The sequence below is a fragment of the Ixodes scapularis genome, unplaced genomic scaffold (genome assembly GCF_016920785.2).
Source record: "Ixodes scapularis isolate PalLabHiFi unplaced genomic scaffold, ASM1692078v2 ptg001158l_1___fragment_3__unscaffolded, whole genome shotgun sequence".
Taxonomy (NCBI): domain Eukaryota; kingdom Metazoa; phylum Arthropoda; class Arachnida; order Ixodida; family Ixodidae; genus Ixodes; species Ixodes scapularis.
This window is the reverse complement of record NW_024610108.1, coordinates 4,155,001-4,162,500: the sequence shown is the minus strand read 5'-3', so window position 1 is coordinate 4,162,500 and position 7,500 is coordinate 4,155,001. Positions and strand designations below refer to the sequence as shown.

General features: G+C 45.6%; 1 non-coding gene across 1 annotated transcript in view; it reads right to left on the bottom strand.

Moving 5' to 3' along the window:
- LOC120845597 overlaps positions 1–1,247 on the bottom strand; it is a 1,815-nt gene extending 568 nt beyond the window's left edge. The window contains exon 1 of the ribosomal RNA XR_005716800.1: positions 1–1,247. This exon is cut by the window's left edge and continues 568 nt beyond it. This is a non-coding gene — a ribosomal RNA (small subunit ribosomal RNA).
- Between the last annotated feature and the right edge of the window lie 6,253 nt (positions 1,248–7,500).

The window sequence follows — 7,500 nt, the reverse complement described above, 5'->3', positions numbered from 1 at the left end:
GTCAATCCTCCCAGTGTCCGGGCCGGGTAAGTTTTCCCGTGTTGAGTCAAATTAAGCCGCAGGCTCCACTCCTGGTGGTGCCCTTCCGTCAATTCCTTTAAGTTTCAGCTTTGCAACCATACTTCCCCCGGAACCCAAATACTTTGGTTTCCCGGAAGCTGCCCGCCGAGTCATTTGAGTAACTCAGGCGGATCGCTGGTTGGCATCGTTTATGGTTAGAACTAGGGCGGTATCTGATCGCCTTCGAACCTCTAACTTTCGTTCTTGATCAATGAAAACATTCTTGGCAAATGCTTTCGCAGTAGTTCGTCTTGCGACGGTCCAAGAATTTCACCTCTAGCGCCGCAATACGAATGCCCCCGTCTGTCCCTCTTAATCATTATCCTGTATTCCAAAAACCAACAGAACAGAAACAGGATCTTGTTCTATTATTCCATGCACTGTTATTCAGGCGAATCGCCTGCGTTGAGCACTCTAATTTTTTCAAAGTAAACGCGCCGGCCAAAGCAGGCACCTGATGAAGGGAACCAAGCCACGACAGGCATGATGTTCAGCACGGGCCGTAACGTGGTGTCCACGCACTTCCCGCCTGTAACTGAGATCCAACTACGAGCTTTTTAACCGCAGCAACTTTAGTATACGCTATTGGAGCTGGAATTACCGCGGCTGCTGGCACCAGACTTGCCCTCCAATGGATCCTCGTTAAAGGATTTAGAGTGTACTCATTTCAATTACGGGGCCTCAAAAGAGTCCCGTATTGTTATTTTTCGTCACTACCTCCCCGTGAAGGGAGTGGGTAATTTGCGCGCCTGCTGCCTTCCTTGGATGTGGTAGCCGTTTCTCAGGCTCCCTCTCCGGAATCGAACCCTGATTCTCCGTTACCCGTAACAACCATGGTAGGCGCATAGCCTACCATCGACAGTTGATAAGGCAGACACTTGAAAGAAACGTCGCCGGCTCGTGGCCGTGCGATCAGCACAAAGTTATCCAGAGTCACCACACAAAACGGACCGAAGCCCGATTGATCTTGGTCTAATAAAAGCACCCGTCGCCCCGAGGGGCTTCGGGCTCACTGCATGTATTAGCTCTAGAATTGCCACAGTTATCCAAGTAGGAAGAAACGATCTAAGGAACCTTAACTGATTTAATGAGCCATTCGCGGTTTCGCCTTGTTTCGGCATGTACTTAGACATGCATGGCTTAATCTTTGAGACAAGCATATGACTACTGGCAGGATCAACCAGGTAATCTTTTCGTGGTGGGTCGCCCAAAACCCTACCAACGCGCGGACGCGGGGCCACCGTCAGGCGCCCCTTACGAACCGCAAACACACACAACCCTTAGGAATTACTTCCAAATCCAAGAAGAAATGAAGCACGTTCGAGCGCGCAGCCGGAATATCCCCGACCGAGGTCGGTACCGACGCGGCAAGAAGCGCATAAATTTCTTTCTCGTCGTAGCAACAGAAAGTCGTACGCCAAAAAAATCATTGACGACGCCTTCGCAGCGTTGCCGAGCTTTCAGGTCCCGTGAGGACGCGAGGACGCACCCCGGCCTTCGGTCAGAACGCACTCGTCATTTCACACCGTTCGGTTAGCGCGGACGCTCCGAAACACCCTCCTCTCGCATTCGTTTTCAAGACACAGGTGCACCCGAGAACCGACCCCAACGGCAGACGCCAGAGATCGCAGGTACCTTGCTGTAACGACCATGCGGCGGAGGCAGCGGCCGAGACGGCGACGAAAGGCGTCGGCGGCGTCGTCAGACGCCGCTCGCACCAATCGAACGCTCGACAGACCCCACCTCCACATAATAGCACCGATAAGTATAAAGAAGATCCTTCAAGAGCATTCTGTACATAGTTTGTGGTTATCAGTTTCGGTGACTGACTGACTGACTTACTGTCTCTCACTTATGTGGCTCCTCGTTATTCAGTATCATTTATTTGTCCTTCTTTCTTTCTTATTTTTTTCCCCTCTCTCTCTCCTTATATATATATATATATATATGTATATATATGTATGTATGTATGTTTGTGTGTATATATATATATATAAATGTTCTTTTTTTCCTGTCTGCCTCTATGTATACATACATACGTACATACATCCTACCCCTATAAAAAAAATTATTTCTCGCTTTTTATTAAAAACGTGCTGACCCCTGCTTGACTCTGATTACTTCTTTTCGACTTTCAGTTCATGTTAACATGGTCAACAGAAAGTTTATCGACTTTGTTATTACAAAGTAAACCAATATTTACACGGGGCGTTTCATGCGTTTTGAATTGTGTCAGAGCCGAACAATGAGCGCTATAGTAAGTGAGATTGTCACTGCTTTTAATCCGAATGCTCGCGGTATCGCGCGTGTTTACGGCAGGCTTCATAATAGGCAATTTTCTTTCTTTACACTACTCTTCTTTGCTCACTTCATTGTTTCTACCATTGGTTTCGTTTGGAAGGCCCCGCCACTTAGTTCCCAACAAAGTCCTCTCAAGGAACGAAGTGAGAAGCACGGGATTAACAAAAGAAAAAGATGCGTGTTTTCTAGCGGTTACCCGTGTCGCTTTGCGACACGGGCTTTCTGGCGCTTTCAACTGGGCGAGAGCCGAACAATTTACCCTACTGCACTTGCGACGGGCAGCGCTTTCAAACGGAATACTGGAAATCTCGCTTACTCTTCTGGCAAGTTTGATAGGAGACAAATATTATTCTTTTCACGCGAATTGTTCGCTCTATTTCTAATCTCTCTCTTCCGTGTCCTTGGCATGGAACGCCCGCTTCGTCTCCCACAAAGTACTTCCGAGGAATCAAGTGCAAATCACGCGACTTTAAAATGTGCGTGTTTTCTAGCGGTTACCCGTGTCGCCAGGCGACACGGGCTTTCTGGCGCTTTCAACTGGGCGAGAGCCGAACAATTTACCGTACTGCACTTGCGACGGGCAGCGCTTTCAAACGGAATACTGGAAATCTCGCTTACTTTTCTGGCAAGTTTGATAGGAGACAAATATTATTCTTTTCACGCGAATTGTTCGCTCTATTTCTAATCTCTCTCTTCCGTGTCCTTGGCATGGAACGCCCGCTTCGTCTCCCACAAAGTACTTCCGAGGAATCAAGTGCAAATCACGCGACTTTAAAATGTGCGTGTTTTCTAGCGGTTACCCGTGTCGCGAGGCGACACGTGCTTTCTGGCGCTTTCAACTGGGCGAGAGCCGAACACTGTACACTACTGCACTTGCGACGGGCAGCGCTTTCAAACGGAATACTGGAAATCTCGCTTACTTTTCTGGCAAGTTTGATAGGAGACAAATATTATTCTTTTCACGCGAATTTTTCGCTCTATTTCTAATCTCTCTCTTCCGTGTCCTTGGCATGGAACGCCCGCTTCGTCTCCCACAAAGTACTTCCGAGGAATCAAGTGCAAAACACGCGACTTTAAAATGTGCGTGTTTTCTAGCGGTTACCCGTGTCGCGAGGCGACACGGGCTTTCTGGCGCTTTCAACTGGGCGAGAGCCGAACAATGTACACTACTGCACTTGCGACGGGCAGCGCTTTCAAACGGAATACTGGAGATGTCGCGTGCTTTACTGCCAAGCTCAATAAGAGACGAATTTCTTTCTTTTCACGGGAATTATTTCCTCTATTTCTAATCTCGCTCTTACGTTTCATTGGGAAAGAACGCGCGCTTAGTTAGCCGCAAAGCAGTCTGAATTAATCACGTCCAAAGTACAGAATTTTACAATATATAGTGTTTTTACCGGTTGACCGCGTCAGAAAGCGTACCTTTCTGACGAGGTCTGTGTCGCTTTGACGTGAGCGGGAGCAAGGCGATTTGGGCTAGTGCACGCGAGATTGGCAGCGCTTCAAATTCCAGTACTGTAGATATTGCGTGCATTTTTTACACGCTTGAGGATGTGGGATTTTCTTTCTTGTGACGTGACCCGTTTGTCAAATTGTGTCTCGCTTTTTGGTATCGTTTAAGAAGCCCGTCCGCTTACAATCCTAAAAAAGAAAAAAAAAAAGAAATTAGTAAAGAAAGACGCCCATACTTTTTTGTTGCTCTTTCTTTTATTATCTGCGCAGGATTTTAATTTGTGTAAGTTTTGTTTACCGTCCCGACTACGTAGGCGTTCGTACATGCCCGTCCTCGCGCCTCGAATTGTGTGCGAGCGAAATCAATCTCCCCAAGCTAGCTTCATAAATTGCTCGAAAATCGAACGTGAGGAAAGCCAGAGATACGTGGTTTTCACAGGTCGTGCAAGATTAATCCATAAAGTGCGATATTGGTATATATATATATACATACATACATACACATACATGATTTCTGCGACAAATAGGAAGACAAAAAGACCATGTTCAAGCAAAATATAGGAACATTGACACTTTGCACACACAAGGGAGGTCCAATGGCAGGTTTTTCTTCCTTGTGCAGGAAACTTTATTGCAATGTCAGAAGGGAAGTTCCACTCTAGAATTGTGCGCTCAATAAAGAAGGAAAGGCAATGCACTTGAAAACCTTCACAGTTCAAGTAAGAAAACATTTCGAAACGACAGTTTGTTTTCTTGCAGGGAGGAGAAGAGGGGAGAGAGGGAGGGAGGGAGGGAGGGAAGGAAGGAAGGAAGGGGGGGGGGTGCCATGCACGGTGAAGACCAGAGTGTCGAACCGAAAACCGAAGCGAACGAAAAACCGGAACCGAGGAGTTAGTTTCAGCCGAACCGAAACTGACCCGCCAACTTGGAACTGTACGGAAGAAAATATAACTGTCTATTAGTCTGACGATGAATAGAAGTACAAGGGTGTACGGCAGGGATAGCTGAAAAAAAATAGGCTCTATGGACTTGGAGCGGCAGCCCAAAGTCGATGACGACGAAAAGAAAGCACACAGTTTCGGAAAACAGGCGGTAAGAAAGCGACAAATTCAGTAGCCGTCATGTCGAGTTGATTGCTTAGCTCTATTTAAGATGAAGGAAAAAAAAAGTAGCACAATTGATGCTTACTTGCTAAATTGAATCAACCATTATCTTGTAAAGAAAAAAAACCTCAAATGCCAATCACCTGTATTTTAGGCGACCCAACAGACTGATAACTTTTAAATTCAGGCTAAAATATAACACAAAAAAAAACAAGGAAAGACAGATATGTATGTAGCTTGTCATTTACTGCTCCATCAAATTTAAATAAAGCAATTTATTTCTCGGCACCTGAAAATAAGCGAACCCTACAAATGAATGGAAAGATACCCGTTTGCACTCTTGAAATAGTGCCTATTACGAAAAGAAGCACCAGGTAAATATAATATCACTTTAGCTTCTTTTTCTTTTTAATACGGTACGCTGTTGGTTCATCTTAGTAAAATATATAAAATAGCGCAAAAAAGACGAGGACAAGGAGTATACAGGACAGGCACTCACTTTCAACTAGTTTTATCCAGGAAAAGTAAACATACATATATAGCTTTTATTCACGATAAGTGCCGAGGGCAGCCGAGAAGGCGGCAATAGCCCCGGATGGTTTGATCGTGCTGGGAGACACCAGCATCCCAGCTCAAATATCTTCTACCCTTAAGAATATGTGCTGCTTTGCCTGTCGTGTGTATATACATGTTCACTTTTCCTGAATGAAACTAGTTCAACATCAGCGCCTGTCCTGTATACCTCTTGTTCTTCTATTTGTTGTGCTATTTTAATGTCCTACATTACTTTTGTGCTCCCGCAAATCGAAGCAAACCAATAAAAAATTCGGTTCGACACTCTGGTGGAAACTAAAAGCTTAGAAAGAAAGAGGAAAAAAAGAAAAAGGAAAACATTTCTACAATAATGATAAGCAGGAGGAGGAGGAGGAGAACAAGAAGGCTAATAATGTGGAAAAAAAAGACACGACCCAAATAAATCAATACAAAGGATGGTATAAGTCATGCATACTTACCACATGTAAAATTAATTAAAAAAAAAAATTAGAAAACAAAAATGTGTATTTATATATATATATATATATTTTTTTTTTCTTTTATCCAGAGGCTTTGGCGCACGCACAGCACTGCACTGCACTGCACTGCACTGCACTGCACAACACAACACAACGACAGACTTTCCACAAACACACCACTGCGTACGAGGACACGACCACGTAGAGCTGCACGAAAACAAGCGCCGTAACTAAATAAAAAAAAATAAAAAAATCCTTTCACTGGACGGACGGCACAAGAACGGAAACTGCTCAAAGAGCACACACACACACGACACATATTAATGAATTAATAAGGGGCACAAGTAGAACGTAGGACACGGCACCCACACCAGAGGCCTTGCACAAGCACAGCACTGAGCACTGAGCACTGAGCAGCAGGTCACAGGACAGAAATGACGTCCACGCTGAGTAGGCCGAAGGCAGGGAATTACGGACGCACGCGAGGTCACCCACAGGCACTTTCACCGGAACCACGCCACAACACCACGCTGCAGAGCGCGCACTGCAAAGCGAAACCATGCGCTCACCTTCGGAAAGCACGGAGGGCGGGCGGCACAGAGAAGCAAAAAGACGTCAAAAGCACATCGCGATGAAGCGGCGGCGAATGAACACTACTCACTGGTGGAAATGGATATCTCCTCAAGCGAAAACATGCAATGAACACGCATGGTTTAAGATGCACGTGGGAGACGCGCACACTTTCAGAAACCAGGTACGCCAACGCACGCGGGCAATAAGACGGACAAAACGCGTCGAAAATACATCGCGTGCAAGCAGCGCCGACTGCATACTACTCACGGTTGCAAAGGTTTCTTACAAGTTTGCACTCCAGAATCTTAACGCGTTGGAAAGCGTCCGAGCTCACCAAGAACCAAGAACTATCACTCCGCAGGAACAACGCAAAACAAAAGCAAAAAAAAAAAAAAATAATAAAAAAAAAAAAAAAAATGTAGGAGACCGCTAGATAGATGAAAACACCGTCATACTTTGTAAACAGAGTTTGGAAAATAAGTAGCGCCGCCAGGTGGTCGGCGCCCAAATAGATGCGGAGGCGCGCCTAAATTGTTTAAATATTTGCTGTTTATATGACGAGACGACGTAATGTAAAATCAAATCAATTAATTTAAACAAAAAGTAAAAACTAAAAAAAAAAATTAAAAACAAATGAATGAATAGTGGCGTCATCTAACGAACCTAAAGCAAGGCTCCGGTTTTCGAGCCGTTAACTGCGCAGCGCCATCTGGTTTGGATGGTAAAAGAAACAAAATACGCAAGTGACAATGCTACGCGAGAGTCGGATGGTTGTTTTTAGCGAATCGGGGAAGTACGCTGGCGTTGTGCTTGTTTACGTGAGCGAAGCGAACGCGAGGGGTGGCTGGACCGTCGCGACGAAGTCCCGACGAGTACACGCGTCCCTAATGGTTCAACAAAGAAGAAAACTCGAGGAGCGAACACACTTCCGCCATGTGCAAGCAACGTGAAGGCAAGGACACTCGAGAGAGGCACACAGTTTCGTTTTCGTTGGCTCT